A 21,985-nucleotide genomic window follows, 5' to 3' on the forward strand; every position below is an offset into this window, starting at 1 on the left:
CTCTGCCATCAACATTGTCCGTAATACCAGAGCTAAACTGGAATAAACCAAAAGCGCAAATTACTCCCAAGTGCCAACTTAAAATTAGAAAAAAAATCGATATCAGTTCACTCCTGCAATTCGATACAAAAGTTTCAATTAAACTAAAGAAACTGATATTTTACGCCCGAAAAGAACAGCCAACAAAAATAAAATATTAAAAGACTCCAGCAAATACATACATCAAAAGTGTTAAAGTTCATTACGCTGTAAATAATTATACATTTTTAAGTTAAAATAATGCGACAATGAGGAATACCTTATGACATCAAATGAATACTTTATAACAAGGGGAGGCAACCGTGGGGCGGTTACATTACACTAATCATACATACTCCCAGCTAATATTAAATACTTCATACATTTTGCTTTCTTGGAAACATAGATGAGTAGAATCGAATATCGGAATGTTCAAAAGAAGTTTCAATTAAATATTTACCTTCCATACCAGTATATAAACATTTACCTTCCATGAACGCCTCATTTTTTTTTTAAAGTGCGACTTCGTTCGGATATTTTAGACAACTGCAATATTATTCAGCGACAACCATTTTGTAAAGGAGACAATCTATTACCCGGAAATTAACTGGAAATTAACTCAGAAAACCCCAGATAGGTTGTATAGCATTTTAAAGTGCTAAATACATACATGCACTTCTTGAGATAACTCTATTACAAAAAGATTTTATATGAGAGTTTGCATTCTATGTTCAATTAAGAATGTGGTTAAGGGTGATTTACATTGAATATGTTAACGGTAACGGCAATTAATTAATAGCCCACCTTGCTTCCGAATTTAAAACTTAGTGTTGTAATGCACACATACACTTTTATCAGTATTACCGCATATTTAGGGTTATTAAAAAGCATGTTTTGGTCGGAAAGAGATGCATTCGAATCCTCGGAATCCTCCGTATGTACGTGCTACAAACAGAACTGTTAAGACCAAACTGACCGTTTGTGCACTTCGAGTGCACTCATAGTTGACTGTTATAAATGCTATATTGACAACGAAACTGATTCGTGAAGTCTCAACAGATGTTTTAATGTTAGTTAATATATATAGAGTATTTATAATGACAGATTACTGCTGAAAATAAACGTGTCATTCTCAGTATTCATACTTTATGACAATTCTTCTGCTGCATTTTTGGTTCGTTCACTGTGTAATCTAAACGGTCACGATTGCGGAAACATGAACGGTAACAGGACGTAATGCACGTAATAATTTACCTCGTAACGAACGATATTGTTAATATTGTAATTGTAGGGACATAGAGGATGAATATCACCTCATATGTATTTGTCCATGTTATCATCAGTTACATGTAACTTATAAACGATGTTATTATGTTAATCCATCTGTATTCAAATTTCATCAATTATTGGTATCATGTGATGAAAAGAAAGTTATAAAAGTTTGTAAATATATTAAAGAAGCATTTGTTATACGCAGCTCACTTAGAAATAATTTAACTCGATAATTATTGTGAGTGTACATACGACTCGAGGTAGAACAATTCGTTATTGTGATTGTACATACGACCCGAGGTAGAACAATTCGTTAGTGTGATTGTACACAAGACCTGAGGTAGAACAATTCGTTATTGTGATTGTACATACGACTCGAGGTAGAACAATTCGTTATTGTGATTGTACATACGACCCGAGGTAGAACAATTCGTTATTGTGATTGTACATACGACCCGAGGTAGAACAATTCGTTATTGTGATTGTACATACGACTCGAGGTAGAACAGTTCGTTATTGTGATTGTACATACGACCCGAGGTAGAACAATTCGTTAGTGTGATTGTACACAAGACTTGAGGTAGAACAATTCGTTAGTGTGATTGTACACAGGACCTGAGGTAGAACAATTCGTTATTGTGATTGTACATACGACTCGAGGTAGAACAATTCGTTATTGTGATTGTACATACGACTCGAGGTAGAACAATTCGTTATTGTGATTGTACATACGACCCGACGTAGAACAATTCGTTATTGTGATTGTACACAAGTCCTGAGGTAGAACAATTCGTTATTGTGATTGTACATACGACCCGACGTAGAACAATTCGTTATTGTGATTGTACATACGACCCGAGGTAGAACAATTCGTTAGTGTGATTGTACACAAGACTTGAGGTAGAACAATTCGTTAGTGTGATTGTACACAAGACCTGAGGTAGAACAATTCGTTATTGTGATTGTACATACGACTCGAGGTAGAACAATTCGTTATTGTGATTGTACATACGACTCGAGGTAGAACAATTCGTTATTGTGATTGTACATACGACCCGAGGTAGAACAATTCGTTATTGTGATTGTACACAAGACCTGAGGTAGAACAATTCGTTAGTGTGATTGTACACAAGACCCGAGGTAGAACAATTCGTTATTGTGATTGTACACAAGACTTGAGGTAGAACAATTCGTTATTGTGATTGTACACACGACTGGAGGTAGAACAATTCGTTATTGTGATTGTACACACGACTCGAGGTAGAACAATTCGTTATTGCGATTGTACACACGACTTGAGGTAGAACAATTCGTTATTGTAATTGTACACACGACTTGAGGTAGAACAATTCGTTATTGTGATTGTACACACGACTTGAGGTAGAACAATTCGTTATTGTAATTGTACACACGACTTGAGGTAGAACAATTCGTTATTGTAATTGTACACAAGACCCGAGGGTTACATTTTGATTATTTGTGGTAAAATGAGTTGAGATTGAGTTTGAGATTTGACTTAAGTAGTTTCGTGATATTGGTAAGCCACTTAAGCCACTTAAAGTCCATCATAATACAGTTATTCTTATACATTGTCATACATCTATACCAAACCCCAAATGTATAATTATCAAACAGCAACCCAGTTTACAATGCATAAATCACACTCGAGTTACAATTTTGTAACTTAAATATCCAATAACGTGATCATTCCAATCAATTCTTCTACATTTTGGAAAAGTTTTACCTTGCCGATGTTGGTAAAATATACAATATTCAATTTATCATGTACAGCGTCAAACATACAAATAATATAAATGCGGCTCTTGCGGCGAAGGTATTTCCATATAAAACAGACAGCCGAATATTTTACCATGGTTGTGAGGTTACTGGAGACATATATTTGATCATCTAAATTCTAAACGGAAACGTCAAACTTGAAACACGACGTCAGTCTTTTGCGTAAAATACGCACAATTTAGGTAATATTCAGTGTAAGTGACAATGCGTTGCAAATGTAAAATAAGGCTACAGCTGTGTTAAAAATGGGCTTATAAATAGTGTATGGTTCAAGATCCATACAAGAACTTGAGAAAGACAACTTTCTATTTTTCAGTGACACTAAACACATTCCAAATTATCAAGCATTAAAGACCGGAAATAATCGTACCTACAACAGGCTTAAACAGTGCGTAATTACATGTATGGCACAACGGTACGTTATTTCTCGAACGAAATGACATAAGAAACCCATTGCGTCACTAACTTGACGTGTTTTATATTGACGTTGACGGTGGCGTAGAAATCACGCTAACTCTATCAATTTTCTCATAATAGTTATATCTTTCAGCAATTTACCTCACCGTCATTTTTTTTTTGTTTTTACATAATTATATTCATAATGTTCTTCCATTTCCTATGAAATAATAAAAACATACCCTACCCGAGTTCGTTTTCGAAATAAATACGTCGCATTCACCGATGGGTTTCTATTTTTGGCGATTCCTTATAAAAGGCTTTTCGTCATAAAACTTAAAATTAATAATTTTCTTCTTAAATACTAGTACTAAAATTAAAGGATTATTTATTCAGCATACAATAAATTATATTCCGATTTTTTTTTTATAAAAAAACCCGTAAAATTATATGTTTTACGGTTTCAGCAACGTTTGCGCCAAATAGCACGTGTCCGACAGGTGGCGCTGTAAATCAACAAACAACGGAATTTAAAAAAAATAAAATAAATACACTTCGTTAAAGTAGAGTCATTGACAATTGTTAGTTCCAAGTTTCATTAAAATCGGCCGACATTCATATTTTTCGGAGAAACGTGGTCATGTACCTTAAGGTGGAACGCGACTATGATTTTTTTTCGAGTTACTGTCTGAAAATTGGTATACGAATAGAAGAGCATATGCCCAGTTAGGGACTGTTTTTACATTTTCAATATTCGGAACAGTTTTGAACCTACGAGTTTTCAAAATATGCCACTGACGTCAATTTTGAGACGTCTCTCATATTTTTGCGTTCCAGCTACAATAACCGATATTTTCATCAATTCTTCGTATACAGCTATGAAATTTCAACGTCAAGTACGTCTTGTGAAAACGTTCACGCTCATATTTTTTTCTTTCTCTTATTGAACGTTATTGTTTCTAAATTCGTAAATAACGTCATTTTTCGCGGGAAAAACGGCGTCGTGTTTCGCTGGAAAAAGTGCACCTTTCTTTAATTCTTGAAAAAAACTGCTCGTTTAATTTTTGATTTTTTTAAATACATGTATTCAATGTTTTATTACAAATCGCCTGATATCAAGAAAAGGGTACCTCACCGACTTCGTTTTTGCGCAGTATCAAATAATCTAACCCCTATACCTTTTTCAATACGTAGTGTATTTAAACGTTTAGCATGACGTTAATCGATTTTTTTTTATTAAATGGAAAGATTAGAAATCTTAGAGTGTCTGATCAGTTTTATGTTCGGGATATTTGTTATTGTTGTTGTACAAAATATCTAATTCCACACAAGACGGGCGCTGAATAACCAGCTTTATACATCAATGACTTAAATCTGGCGGCTATTTTAATGAGAGGCTTTCTTAATTATTAAGCAATCTCATTTGCCGAATTATAATATTTTGATAATACACTTCAATAATCGTTCCAGTCACTATGCTATGAGCTGTGACTATGCTGATTAATGCTTTTTTTATATATATATTTACATCTACAGTAATAACACAACAATAAACGGTTCTACTACTTTATTAGTTACCAATTTCTTTAATAAGTATCAGTAGAGATCTGCTCTAAACTAAGCAAAAGCATAGTAAATCCAGTGTGTGACACTCATTTCATACACAAAATATAACTAACAAACCAAAAAATGATAATCGACAGAAATCTGCATTGTAATAAGCACAAACGGATCCCAGCAGTAGAGGGGGTGCAGCCCCCCCCCCCCCTCCCCTTAAAATCATCCAAGTTTTCTTCTGTATGTCACTTTCGGAGAAAATGTAATAGTATACAGATCTATAAAATACGCGACTATAGAGTTCAGTGTTTTGAATCTAAGTTTGATGTAGTCAATCGGTTATCGTTGATTAAAAACATATACAATTAATAAATTCCACTAATATTGGTAACCATATTATTGACTAAGTTCGGTAGTAAATATAACTCTTGAACATTTTTAACGAGGGTCATTTGTTATGCAACGGTTTGGGAAGGGGTGGGGGATGGTCAGTTCTTGACGTTAAAGAATGATCGGTCATTCTTTGAACAGAAAGAAAATGACTCATGTGGTCAATATATAAAGGGGTCAATCGGCGTTAATGTAAAACACACAAAAGTGAAACTCTTATTCAAATCAATATTTCACATGTATAACAAACATTTATTTTGACTGATAAAACCTTACTTCTTACTAAATAATAAACTCATACAAAATAGTATTAACTGATTACAAGATTGTAACTGTTTATATAATAGTAAAGCGCAAAAATGATTCATTTTTTTAGGTGAATGCTAAAGGATTTACTATGGTCTCATATTTCTTTCAAATTAAACTCGGTATTCTTCATAAGAACCATTGTTTTAGATATGTATTTATTCTTAAAGGCATATTAAAACAATAGTATTAGTTGTGGTAAATCGTATTTGTGTTTAATACTTGTGTTTGCACTGATTGTCAATGTTCACATTGAATTGTTTCTATTATCTCATCTTATTAAGGGTTGTTATAGTTCACACAAATGCACTCACATGAACGCACGTATACGCCCACATACTCGTACATGCACACACGCCCATACACACGAACACGCACACACACACGCACACATACACTATGATAAAATATATGTTCCAAATGGCTCAAATGATGATCTTAAAGTTAATGTTTTTAGTGCAGTAAAATGTTCAATTTTGTAAATCAATGCCCCATATCGAGTTATTTTGTTTCCCTGACTTTACCACGCAATCAAAGCTTCTCGTGCGTACAAGCAAATTCATGAGACAACTTTCGGCGATGCATTCAATGCCCATGATACAGATGCCAACATAGCTACCTTATCCCGCACTCAATGTCCCTGTCGTGCTTATTGTACACGCGTGCGTGCGGGCGAGTGTACATACATGCCTGTGTGTGAGAGCGTACATGTGTGTGAGAGCGTGTGCGTGCGCGTGCGTGTGTGTGCGTGTGTATGGGCGTGCGTATGATCGTTTGTGTGTATGTGTGCGTGTGCGTGTGTGCGAGAGCGCGTGCGCATATATGCATGCGTGTGCACGCGTGCTTGAGTGTGGGATGGTGTGTATGGTGCGTTTTTACGACTCTATTGTATGTTTTGTGTATGTGTTTGTACGTAAGCTATAACAACCCTTAACCAAATGAGCTTATAGTAACTATTTAAAGATGCACACTTACTCAACTAAACTCAATATCTTAATTTTCCCCATGGCTGGACATATTCATAATATATTCATAATATATCCAAACATTGATAGACATAGAACATAAATAATAGTATATACAATAATAGTGCAGTTTAAAATTATAGCATATTGTTGTCAAAATATTTATATAGGTAGGATATAGCTATATATAAGTATAAATAAAAAGCTTACATTCTACATGCAAATAAAATAAGTCTATTTGACTTCCATGATAGTAAGGTCGTATGTGATCTGACGCTTGGATGCAGAAATCTTGTCGAAAACAAAGGTTCTTATGAGAAATACCGAGTTTATTTGAAAGAAATGAGCATAAAACATGGTATTTTTACATTGAGATTAGAGTAGACCACAGTAAATGTTTTAGCATTCACCAATAATTTAATTTTTGTGCATTCTGTTATTGAACACGCGGTTAAAATCTTGTAATCAGTAATAAATATTTTCCATAAATGCATAACTGAGTAAGAAGTTAAAGTTTTATTAGACAAAATTGATCTTGTTATACATGTTTAGGCATGGATTTTGGATAAGCATGTCACTTTAACCATAGTTCATTTACAATCAGTGCTTTAATTATTTAAAAATGTTAACTATTCGGAATTCAACAGAAAAAAAACAATGTTGAATTATCAGTTTAACTAAAATTAACAACTTACAACTGTTATATGTTATTGATCAGTGGTTTATTCAAAACTAAGCTCTTATTAGCGTAAATAATAGTTCGATTTACGTCATGCTAAACGTTTTTTAACAATACGTAATGAAAAAGAACAGGTATAGGGGTTAGATTATTTGATACTGCGCAAAAACGAACTCGGTGAGGTACCCTTTTTAATATCAGGCAATTTGTAATAAAACATTGAATACATGTATTTAAAAAAATAAAAAATTAAACGAGCAGTTTTTTTAAGAATTAAAAAAGGCGCACTTTTTTCAGCAAAACACGACGCCGTTTTTCCCGCGAAAAATGACGTTAAAGACGAATTTTAAATAAATAACGTAAAACAAGAGATAGAAAAATATATGAGCGTGAACGTTTTCACAAGACGCACTTGAGGTTTAATTTTCTTAGGGGTAATCGAAGAATTGGTGAAACTATCGGTTATTGTAGCTAGAACGCAAAAATATGAGAGACGTCTCAAAATTGACGTCAGTGGTATATTTTGAGGAGTCATAGTTTCAAAACTGTTCCGAATATTGAAAATGTAAAAACAGTCCCTAATTGGGCATATGCTCTTCTATTCGTATACCAATTTTCTGACAGTTACTCGAAAAAAAAATCATAGTCGCGTTCCACCTTAAAGAAGGCTTAAATTTGGCATTGAACTACTTCAATGTCAAGTCAATGTCAAGTTTATTTCAAGGTCAAATAATGAAATTTCCCTGAAAATTTGGATTTTTCTGTTATAAATATATAAAGAAAAATAGAACAGTATGTGCTGTTTGTTTTAATCAAAACGTAATGGCAAAATTGGAAATTGTATGTTCTTTCATTTTATACTATAAGGTTTTATACCATTACAGAGTACCAAAAGTGTTCTCAATGTCGATATTGCTGTTAAGAGTCTAAATAACATGGAAAATTGTGCAACTTTTTGCATCTTGGACAAAAAAATATATCTCAATACACTGCATGCATCTATTTCATAATGTGTTTCATGTTTACAGGTATGAATTATCTCTTCTGTGTCAAGGTCAAATTTGTTTCAAGGTCAAGTTTGTTTCAAGGTCAAAATACAAAAAGATATGAAAAACTGGGGAAATACTGTTTTCTCTTTAAAGTTAACTATGGCATGCTCATTTACAACATGATTACAGAACTGGTTATCATGAATATAAAAAAATAAATATTTTAGGTCAGTTTTCAGAGAAAAGTGTCAGAGTTTCTTGAAAATAGTTGGTGCCAAACCACTACACGTTGCCGAATGAACGTGTAGAAAGTGGCGCTCCCATGCAGTTTTCCTGTTAAATTGTTCACTGTATACATATGTCGAAATACAAGCAGTTTTTCTATTTTGTAATGAAATGAAATTTACAAAATAACATAGAACTGCCTATATAACAGTCATGGTCAAAGTTAAAGGTGACTTCACTTTAAATTGTAATAATGGCATTAAGGAAACAATAAAAATGGTTCAAGGAACTAGGTGTTTTTCTTGACCGAGTGGAAGAAATGCAGCATGGATACGCTTGTAAAGGATGGAAGTACCAGATGCATCCTGGACACTGGAAATGGAATATATGGCCGGCACGACAACACAATATACGGTTCATAGGAACAAGATAGGTGTAACCAAGCCGTACAAGTAATCTAAATTGAAAATCCACTCGGGGCTATAAATACATACCTGCCAACAATGTAGGAATTTGCACGCAACAGTGCGCTGATTCAATACTGGCAAGTAGGAAAAAAACAATGAGCAGCTGTACTAATGAGATCGAAAAAGGTTTATTTGACATAAATTGGACTTGAGAAGAGCCAAATATTGTCTTGAATATTTGGGTTCGAAACAGCCAAAATGCAATGAAATGAGCCCTGGCTTGGAGTCCGTCTTGGGTTTGTTTGATAATGAATGTGCTTGTCTGATACCATAATAGGGATTTTTGAGCTTTTTAGGAATCCCTCTGCATTAGGTAACAATTGGCTTTATTGCAATCATTCAGAGGGTGTTGGGGTCCTTCTGTGCCATTTGAAATTTGCTTGGTGCTTGGAAGAGCAAACAATGTGCCCTGATCAGTTTTCGACACTTGGTGAGCTTATATAGAATTACTTAATGGATTGCTAATCACGCATTACACCTAGGACGAAATATTTTTTGGGTGCTTGGTTCTAGAATATCAACACATTAGATAAATAAAACACTGGATTGACTTGAATAACAATACTTCAGGGTTGATGTGCTAACATGGGACTCACAAACATGTATGGCATGTAGCATGTTAATTTTACATTGGCTTCAGGGAGGACAATTTGTAGTTAACTTGACTTTTAATATGTAAAATATATTAACTATGCAGCATTGCTTCTGACTGATTGGTGATGTTGGTAAAATATGGACCTTTTTTCAAATAAATCCAACTTAAACATTAATAAATGGAAAAAAATAAAACTATCGATATTGATCATATATTGATTTTGACATTCAAATTAGTGAGAATTTGACTTTTAAAACCTTATTTTTGTATTTCAATATGAAATGCATTATAAAATAATTACCATCTTTTCATAATGTTCAGGTCTAAGGAAATATATTTTAAAATGAAACAGTTACAGTGTACTAATATTGAATTCCCGAGGAAACAACACTTTATGGCGATCGACTTAGTTAACATGTACTGGGACGACACCTAGTTATCTCCATAACCTCTATAAAAATCACTTAAAAGTTACTTGACAGCGATACAAAATAGAAGAAATTATCAAATACGATACTGCAAACACAATTTAATAAACAAAAACTTAAAAATATAAAGACTCTAAGAGACAACTTTCTCAACTGTTTGTGTTTTAGTGTATTTTGACCTTAAACTGACCTTCACCTTGACAAGATCAACATGAAGCCAAGTATGAAATCGATACATGCTGTGCATTAAGATATACATATTATTTGAGTGAAACACTGGCACAATTTGTCACAAGACTTGTACAGTAAAAGCAAATCTTGCAACCACCTATTGACATGCTGTAATATCATGAAACCTTTGCAATGACCGTTTAACTATAACCTTAACGAGGGCACAAATAATTTACAATTCTGTCAACGCTTTTAGACACATACTTAACGTATATTAAATTGAAATTCGAAAAAAGTTGTATACCGGTAAACATTATTTTGGTTATTTTCTTGACTTTGAAACGAACATGACCTTGAAATGAGCTTGAACTTCACATGGGAGTGGTCCGATAAGTACGGTGTCTAAACATAATGCACAGTATAAACTAGATAAATGCCATGCATTTAGATAAACTTGACAGTGTAACACGAGTACAGTTTGCCATACGTTTCTTTCATCATTAGTTATCTTGGGAGCACCTTTTGCTAGCTGTTATAGTATTGGGGTTTTCAAACAATATAAAAGCTATACCGTAAAACATTATTTTAAATGAAGGAACATACAATGTCCAATTCTGCCACCACTTATTTTAACCAAACTTAGCATAAATAACTTATAAAAGAAGATAAGTAAACAGGACAAATCATTTTTGGTGAATTTATCATACATACATACTGACCTAGAATGACCATGACCTTTAAGTTATTAGTGTTACATCTTGGGTGTCATATTTGATATTTCCTTTTCACCGCCATTATGGCCAAACACATTTTCATAATCTCCAAACTTTAACCTACAATATGATGTTTAGTTATTTCGTATAGAAGAGGGGTGAAGTAAATTTCCTTATTTTTCAGTTTTTTAGCCTTGGAACCCAGACTAAATAGTGAAGAAGAGTCAGTTGATTTAGATTAATAGCCCAAACTAGAGGGTTGTGTATATAACGTCCTAATTAATAAGCAATTACGCTCTTGAGAATGTCTTCTGACATATGAGGAACTTTCAAATACTCTAAAAATATGGAAAATATTATCCTGGATATGATGGGTTTACAGTATATTTTTACTAGACGTTTTTTAATAAAATCGATTATTTTAATTAAAGCAATACACCTGCAGGGATTGGGACAACGGCGATATTGTAGAGGAAACTAATACTCTGATTGTTCGTAATTGATAGGGACTAGACAGAGTAGGCAAAACAGTAATCGTTAATACTAGACTTAAAACACGAAACAACATAACGATTGTATTTACTGCACAGCTGTTGAACCGGTGAAGTATACATGTATGTATTACAGATCGGACTCATGGAACGATTATAATCCAAAGTCATGGATATTATTAAAATCTACACTTGGTTATTCTATACGGATTTAAAAGTCAAATTACCCCGCCTTACAAAAACAGTGTACACCAGTGACTTGGTGAACCCCGAGGAAAGTGTGAATAATACGTGGCTACTCATTCTTTCTAAAGTATGTGACCTTTATGCTATTGTACAGTCTGCATCATTTTTCTACAATTACATCCACTGATGCAAAGTGACTCTCATTTGCATACTTTCTGCCCTGAATTTATTGCCTAAGAGTTGGAAATTACGGTATAAAACTCAACAAAATCAATTGGTAAAATTTTGCAAAGCCGCCATTTTACTTTTAGCGTGTCGGAGCTCGTCCGGTTGCGTGGTCACATGACAAGTGGGTGGAGCTAATCTGGAAACTGCGTGTGTCAATTATCATGCAACGACCCTATTCCGCCGTGCATTAATTTCAACATATTTGCATTAGACCACATGCGCTAGCACCGATTGCGTCGACGAAATGTCCGAAACATTTACAGCAAGACCCAAAACCGATAATTGATCATGTATCTTTGAAAGTCATTTAGTTGGTATGTATAATGTTTGGTACCAGAGATTATATTCGGTCTTCCCTTTAGATCTAATAAAATATATTTCGTTACGGACTGACATAAAAACGGGTCGATACATAGGGATTTGTTTTCGGTCGGCGGAAAAACACTGGCAATCGGGGAAAGCGAAACTAATCTTTTTTTATTGGGCCTTATTTCAAATTTAGTAGTTTACTCAACAAACCACTTAATTCATATAAATGCGTTGCTATATGACATCAAATGGTCTCTTTACAAATATTTGAACTGGTGTTTACACTACTGACCAGTTATGATAGCAATTAGTATTTTGTCAATGATTAATGATCGGTTAAACGGATGGACAAAAGATATTATTTTAAGTTTTAATAACTTGACTGTTCTTTTTATCTACGAAAAAAACCCACACCATTTCCAATTACAAGCACCCGGAATCAATGGGGCCACAATATCTGTAACGCGTTGAAATGTTTCAACTTTTGTCGTTCAAACAATATACTGTGTCGTTTTTGCTCGATACGTAAGTTACTAAATCGTGTTAACGATACCATCTGTCATCAACTTGTTCCTTTACATTTTTGAGAAACTGCGTAGTATTATTATTGAATATATACTTCTTCAAATTCTGGAGGACGCTTTGCAAAACACGCTTTGTTAATGTAGGTTTTCGCTTTTGAGCTGTGTTTTTAATATTTATCAGTTTAACGTTTGAAAGTATAACTCTATTTAATCTATATGCATTGGAGAAAATCAATATTGATTTATTGGTGCATGAGAAGAGGAGTGTGAAGTTGGCGCGTAGCTCGTATATCGTACATCAACATAAAAATAAATAAATTGGTAGACCATGATCGTAGATCGTAGATCGACAATGCATGATTTTTTTTATTCTTATAAATGTCAGAATGATCATATCTCGAATTCCAAACGAACGAAGCAAAAAAGCAACAATTTCATGACAGCAGACATGGTTAACTCCTACACGATGACGATGTCGGTCAATACATGTTCGGATGGTATCGGAAGGGTTTGAAACCTTTGCCTTTTTTTGCCCGATCGGGAAACAAAACGACCATTTTTCATATTCCTAAGTAAAATTGTCCTGATATTTAGGAAATATAGGATATTTAGTCAACGGAAAATCTACAACTATCAGTGTACTAAACTAAAAGATGTTAAATCCTACCAATCAGCTTATTTTGCTATCCATAACTCAATTAGCGTTCATGATATATAGATGAAATGTTTCACACTTAGTTTCAGTTTCATTTAATTGGCAATCTCAGCAAATACATGCTTAGGCAAAAATTAAAATAAAAATGCCACAAAAAAAGAAAAGAGAAAATTATCAACATACAAACATATAAGTATTTGATAACTAGAATTTTAAGCTACACATGATTACACACACATGCTCACGTTCACACATATTAAATACACACATATATTTATACAATCAAAATGCTACTGTATGTAACTTTTTAAGAAATCAAGAGACAACGGCAGCAAGTACATCGTTTTGTTTGGACATGGCAAAAAATACAAATACCGCTGGGTTCCTGATAGTCCTAAAATTATAGCTAAATGAGGTCGATACAAATTTTTCAATAGTGTTTAACGATCTGTTTATGTTATATAACTTTCTAAGGTCCACATATAAGGGGCAAATACATAAAAAGTGATATTCTGATCCAACCATATTGATATTACATAGTTTACATTTTCTATCTTCTCTAATAATGTCATTGCGTCTTCAAGTTTCAATCTCTAAGGAATTGGCACTCAGTCAAAATCTTGGTACAGCAATTCGATGAATTTTTTTTGTCGATGGTATCGATATATTTTACAAATGTAAATTCTTTTTTAAACTTAACATAATATTCTAATTTGCTCGGTGGATTCACAATATCGAACCATGTTTTAACATATCGATCACGTAGCCTTTGTTTTAGCAATGGAAAAAAAATCGTAGTTAAGATTAAGAAAATATAATTAAACCCAAGTTCATTAAGTAGATGTTCAACCGCTTTAAAGCTGCACTCTCACAGATATACCGTTTTATAAACTTTTTTTTATTTTTTGTCTTGAAAAGAGCAAATTTTGCGTAAATATCCGCAAACCAATGATATAAGATTGCTGACAAAAAATCAGATAGTTGATTTTAATATTTCCTTTCGAAAATTAATGATTTATGGCTTAAACCGTTATTAACGGTTAAAGTAAAATGCATAAATCCTCAATTTTTGAATTAAAATATAAAAATCAGCAAACTGTCAGCAGTCTTATATAACTGGCGTCCATGGATTTTCGCAAAAAATGGCTCGTTCCAAGACATAAAAAAGTTATAAAAACGTTCAATCTGTGAGAGTGCAGCTTTAATCCAACTGAGTTTAATATTCATATTTAAGTATACAATGTCTCGGACATTCGTATAATAAACAGGTCTTATAATAGAGTTTGGGGAAATTATAACCTTACACCAAAGTTTAAACGCTCTCTCTTTGCATAAAACAGATTGTGTAGAACAACCAAGCTCATCAAGAACAGCCGCGTTAGAGGTCTGTTGTCGGACACCCTTAGTGTAGTAATTTAAAGAACGCTTTATAATCAGATTATAATCATATTCTGCGGTGTAATCTGTTATTTTGAAAGAATCCTTACAGTTGAAAAATGACTTGAATAGTACGCCAATAGTGTTCATAATACCTGTATTGTGTTTGCTATTAGCGTTTGATCATGTCAGTCGTGACCCGTCGCAGCCAGTTCATCCTATTATGCAATTGCTATTTAAGGGCTTGAATTGATTGCGTTCTTGCAAATGATAGCCACTCATAGAAAATCATTTAGCCAATAATCAGTAGTTTATGTTTGCACTCCCAATTATTATCCGTTTAGTTTTGGACAAATATTAAGTTCAACATATGACCTTTAATGCATAAGCCTAACGCGCTTGCGAAATACGTTAGATATTGTTAACGTTTTTAAGGGAAAGAACGTTGACTAATTTGAATTGAATCTTTAATAGTTTATACCCTGAACCGAAAAACACGCATAAATAAATGTGTTGGATCTTTACAAAATAAATAAAAACAATGATTTTTAAATTTTGCTGCATTTGGTTCGTTTTTACGCTGTGTTCCCGAGAGGGTAGCGATGCGTACACACTGACGGACGTTGATAATTTGTGGACCAATATAACTAATGGCTACAACAAGAACCACCGGCCGATTCAAGACCAATCTCAGTCCATTGATGTGAGCATCAACTTCGCGCTTTACAGCATTCAGGTAAGACAAGTATATAATATATATAATTATATGATTATAAATCAGAACATCCGAAATAGGCAATATAACTTAACCTTAATAAAGACAAAAAGTATCACGAATATTGCAATACTTGCTAATTAAGTTCACACTTTTTTTCGGATTTTCGATTAAAATAAAATTGTATTCAGTATTTGCGATATTGTACAATTTACTACTATAAAGTAATATTGTTTCCTTCAGAGAATTGTTTAAACTATTACTGTGTGCCTTCATGTATTCCATTGTAAATATTTGTAAATAATGTGTTTGTCCTCATGGGCCGTATGGCCTATTGGATATGAAATAAACAATCTTCTTTTAACGTAAAAGAATATCTTTTGTAAATCAACAATTGAAATCGCATCGTTATCGAACCCTTACTTTGCACGCATTCATTTTAAGTATATTTTCTCTTGTATATTTAACGCAATATTATGTATGTTTAGTTTTAATTTACCATGATGACATTTAACAATATATATTTTGTGTAACGATGCTTAAATTTATGGATGTAATTAATATAATGAACAAGAGTTTGATATTCCTGATCCATATTCGATTTGTAAAACGCAGAGCGAATTTAAATTTGGCCGTTCATCATTTTCATTCATATGCTTATAATAGGTTTAATAGAAAGGTTTCTAAAGTAACGCTTGGTGTTTGAAATGTGATTTCTTGCATACCGGACCTGTGTTTCCGGTCATGTGACCAGTGCTGGAAAAAACCCATCTTACATAACCCATGTAAGATGAGTCACGTGCAACAACGTGCCAATTCTTAAATCATTTATTGTATGGTTTATGGAAAATATATTATGCCATTTCAATAAAGCGCAATCAAAAATATATGTTTGCAAGACTTATAATTAAAATTGAAAATAAATAATCGTAAAAAACGCTATTTTTAGTTATTAAAAATTACTGCGCTCTATGACTTCAGTAGACAAGGTCGCACGCGCTATTTGGTGTAATCGTACAAAAGTTCGTTTTCATCGTCGTTTTTTCCACAAATTGCAAGAAAAAATATCAATCATGTTTTTCCGGTCCGGTCCGAAAAATCCGACCCTTGGGCACGCTGCGTGGCCGGTAACTCGGCAAGCCTCGTTACCGGCTTCCGCGCGTGCTCTCAGGTCGGATTTTTTCTATCCGTACCGGAAACACATGATAGATACTTATAATCTATATTTTGATCTCGATATATGAAAATATTTCAAAATAGACATACAACACCTAACCCACTTTTACTAATGTCACACGACACGAGTGTAAGTTCTATAAGAACTTATATTACCCGTCATAATCAAATGAATACATGTGCATTTTTACTAAACACTAAATAGTACCATAGTTTCAATTTTAGAAAGTTTTACATTAATTGATTATGTTCGCATTTTCAACACGTGACTATATCCATTCTGGACCAGAACATAAATGTTTAAACATATACGTTATCAAAATATCGCCGTGGACCATCTCAACGTCATCTCCGCGGGTCGCTGCCAACGGACGTCGCCGGGAAATAAGTACTCTTGTATGTTACGACTATTTAACACTATGGAATCGCACAACCGAAACATTTACTGAGCAACCGACTTTTCATTTTCAAACACAAGGGCATTATGTGTCTCTAGGGTAACCGACTCATCCTTCTTCTACGATGTATATTGTGTGTCTCTTCCACCGTCGAAACATTTACTTTGCAAGCCATTGATTTTTCCACCTTTCTTTGAATGTTAAAGAATTGTGAAAATGGCGACAAAATTCCTATACTATGAATTTGCGATAGTATATTTCAAGGGAACAAAGCAAATGCAATTTAAGCTACATAACTTGAAGAATATGAAGTTTGAATTGAATTGAATCTTTATTTCCTCCAATATATGAAAACTTAGTAAAAAAAGAAAACACTGGCAACCGACCTTACATTTTGGAGACACATGGACATTATGTGTATTTTGGGCTGGGTCATATGGTTGAATCGTGTTTGAATCGAAAAATGTTTCAATTTAATTTTCTAGTTAAGTGTTTATCTCAATATTTCTTTCCATGTTAATCGCAGTGACACACGAACTTAGATACCCCTTATTGACAGGCAAATCTGTCTAAATCTCACCACTATGTTTAAAACTTCAATTAAGCACCATTCACAATCTATTGTTTTTTAAGGAAATCAACGAACTTTCTGGGAAACCGGTTGTTACAACTACATTTATTCAATAATGGTTCCCGTCTCCGAGGTTTGGTACCCGCCCCTGATCATTGGCAACCCAGATACCACATCAACAGCTACTAAAGTTGAGGACAGGAGCTATGTTTGGCTTGGGGCAGACGGCACAATCATGTTTTACCCTTCCGGTGTATATTCAGTCAATAGCCCATTGGATTCGAAATATTACCCCTTTGATAAACAGGTTGGTATAGTGTGTAAATTCATTTAAGTTTTCAAAGCGTGTGTATGTAAGTTTTTTTGTTTTTCAAATGTTTTACCAATTTTATTTACATTCGTCGTCAAGCTTAATATTATTACATTAATTATTTACAATAATTTGAAGGAAACGAATAATAATCATTTGTATTACATGCTCTATAAACACACTTTTCGTGATTAGACGAAGAGCAGTTTACGAAAGATAGATTAAAAGCCATTTTGACTTGTGTATATAAAGACCGAAAATATTTTACCATATGGTGTCATAATATATTATGCGGTATAATGAAATAAAACAGTTACTTAATTATAAGCTGTAAAATATGCAATGCATATTGACCGCAAAATGATTTTTGGTCGATTTGAAAGCATGCTGCCCAGCCAATAAGTAAATAATTGTAATATATTTATTGCACTCGTTTCAGACCTTCAACATTCAATTTGTTCTCAATGGCTTCACGACACACAAGTGAACCTAATAGAAGGAAAAACGAATATTGTATCGTCATTCGAAGGAAATGGCGAATGGTCCCTGTTAAATTCGACCAGGAATGTAACAGTATTGAACCAATATACACCAGTTGCTCAGTTCACTGTCATCTTAGAGAGAAAGTCGACGTTTATGGTTGTTAATATCATTCTACCAATAGTGTTTCTGGCTGTAATAAACCTGCTAGTATTTGTACTGCCGCCCGATGCCGGGGAACGGGTGTCATTCTCCGTGACTCTACTCCTGTCGTTGGCTGTTTTTATGACATTGGTTGGAGATAACCTACCGAAAACGTCAGACCCACTCCCCGTGCTTAGCTATTACCTGCTCGCAACCCTGACCCTCAGCACGCTTATGTGTGTTATGGCCATGCTGAATCTTTCAATCTACCATAAAAATGAGCAGTCTCGACCACCAAAGTGCATTGCTGTTGTAGCTGCTGCCGTCCTTTGCCGAAATACATTTCACAAGTCTCAGAAAGTTAAAGACATTGCCGAAACCGACACCAACCCGACGATGGAGAAACAAGGTGAAACAATGAAGGTGGCATTCGAAGACAAGGAAGTAACGCTCAGCTGGAAGGATGTTAGTTACGCTGTTGATATTATGTGCTTAGTGGCATTTATTTTTGGTTATGTTTGTTATTAATATCAACTACATTGTACAGTTATCATCACAATAGGCACCGAAGTATTGTTGCTTATGCACACCTTGAAAGCAGCAGATACAATTTTTTTTATTAAGAATAACACTCCCTTGTGGTTTACAACTTTTTAATTGCAATTTATTAAACAGCATGTTTTAATAGTCAACCACATCACGATCTCAAGTCATTGTTAATTATCTCAGTTCTATAAATCTTCATTATAAGGTCATGGACGTCAATGTCAAACTGTCATTGGTCAAAACTGATTGTTTCATAATTTACAATGGAGGGGAAAGATAAAATGCAAAAAGTTAAAAAGCATAAATATAGTGGCCAATAAACACTTTTTTATGACAGAAGTGGGGGAAGAAAATGACTAAAACTAGTTTGTCCAATAATAATATTTTTGCTGTGTTTTCCATTTATAAGTTCTGCATAAAAGTGCTCCAAAATCGTAAAAAAGTTTTCCAAATGGTATGCACTAACAAAGTTGAAAAACATTAAAGTGTCGTCGTATTTCGGCTCTGAAATAAGACGGTCGCTAGAAATCTATTTTACCTCACACTACCTGAGCGCAGAGTTGCATCTCCTCTATGCATATAAATTCTAGTTATTACCTACATCGCCAGTTAGGCCGCCCGGTTAGCTCAATCGGTAGAGCGTTGGACTGTGAATCGAACAACCCGGGTAGATTCCCGAGCAGACCAGGTCACTTCTGTTGTGATTGGTTATTAAATCATTTCTACGACCATTCGCACTGTACCACTGACCCTAGCATATACAAAAGTAATCAGTTCCTTGCAGAGGAGAAGGCACCTAGTACTGGTTAACTGACAGATAGTCTGCCCAGGATAGGTTTGCGGTGGTCCCTTTAATGTGCTCACGCCGGGACCCGAAGTATAAAATACTAACACCACCACCTACATCGCCAGTTATTGAAATTATACACGAAAGCTTCGCCACATTAGTTTTTTAGGATATTATCTTGCAAAAAATCGCTGAAACGGTCATTAATATTTGACACTCTAGGTTGACATTTTAATAGTTCACCACTATCTTCACCACCCTCTTCTTATTCATACCTCGCCTTCTCTTTCCCATTCTTCTGCGCTCAACCCCTCCCTACCTCCCTTTACCTCACCACAATCTCTCTAGTCCCTCACCCAGCTTTATAATCTCCCCTCTCTTTACCCACATTTTCTCTTTATTTTTCCTTTCTCTCGTCATCAAATGTAAGAAAAATATATCATTGTTTCTTTTGTGTGTTTTTTTGTTGTTGTTGTTTGTTGTGTAAAATAAATATCCTTACACAGTTAGCCACAAAGTTGTATGTACCACGCAGCATGAACCTTGTGGCTGTATTAATCAACGTGAAGCACATATATATATATATATCAATTAATTAATCGCTTAAACGGTATATATACCGAAATTATTCCCATTTCATATTATACCTTTATATCGATAACAGTCTTGTTATTGTTATACACACTCTAATATTTATATCAAACTAATGATTACTTTATTAATAGAACTTATGTTATAATTGTCACACGCCATGTTTTTTGTTTATATTCATAGTATTGGTGTGACGATGAGGTGTTTATGCTTAAGTCGAATAACATTTCTGTTCTGTTTTGTTCTTTTCAACCATCTGAACCAGTTATACCAATTACCTTTGCCGTAATGTAACATAGCTTATTGTGTTAACACGTACCGAATTTGATATTCTGTATGACTGGCCACTTATCTTTATATTTAGTCGAAACTCGTTATGTCGACTTTGTCGGGGCCTAGGAAAAAAAAATGGACATTCGACACAACCAAATTACAAAAACATATCATCAATCCCAACATATTTGAGTTCGACTTATATGCGATGTTCACACCCGCATTTGAACGGTCTTGTTACATATTACCGTCGTGAAAACAGCAAACGTATTTTTGAAAAATCAAATTAATTATTTGTGTCAAATTGATTAATTCACGTTTATGAACTACACAAAACAGATAATAAACCACAATCACATACACCTGTACATTGTAAGAAAACGATATAACACAGTATTACAAAGCCAGGTATTTCAACTTGATCTGCTCTTTAGTTTTGAGCCAGGTTGATAGTGTGTTTGAGGGGACGCCGTATTCTGAGGGTATATCCGTATTCTGTTGCTATCTGCTTCGTTGTCTTGCTACCCTTCTCGACTTCAATGATGTCTTAGTACTTCTCGTTGTAGGATTTTGACGACAATTTTCGTTTAGAACCCTTACTCCATATGGCCGATCCAGATATCCGCCAGGATTTTATACCGGGTCCTTCTCTGAATTGGTCGACCAGAGCAGTGGAACTAACATTTGACATATTGATTATTTTTTAATTATTCACACTTACCAATTATCTTCCAATTATGATAGTTTGTTATTTTGACATGCATGATAATTTAGCGACATGCCCCAAACCGTTATGATTATTTTTTCACATACAACTCGATCTACAGTTCGACATAAAGAAAATGTGTGAAATTCGACCACAGGGACTGAAATAGGAGGTCGACATAGCTAAAAAATCGAGATAGATATATCGACACAAACAGATTGATTTAACCGGAAAGTCGAAATATCGTGGTCGACATAGCGAGCTTCGACTGTATTCAGATATACCTACAAGCGAACAATCTGGAAAAAATGACATATCCCCGAGTTCGTTATTTGCTGTCATTATCAAATAATTTCTCTACAAATATTAGAGCAATGCTTTTTTCCATTGATCAGTAACTTGGCATCAGCTAATGAGATTTTATAGGAGTGGACAGACAAATGATTGATGAAAGATTTGTTGTAAAATATTGATTGGCTTTTAAATAAATGAGTGGTTCTTTGTCGTTATCTACGTAAACAGTTTGTCATAGAAAGTGACCCACACATTG

This window comes from Mya arenaria, chromosome 5, assembly GCF_026914265.1.
Source record: "Mya arenaria isolate MELC-2E11 chromosome 5, ASM2691426v1".
NCBI classification, from domain to species: Eukaryota; Metazoa; Mollusca; class Bivalvia; order Myida; family Myidae; genus Mya; species Mya arenaria.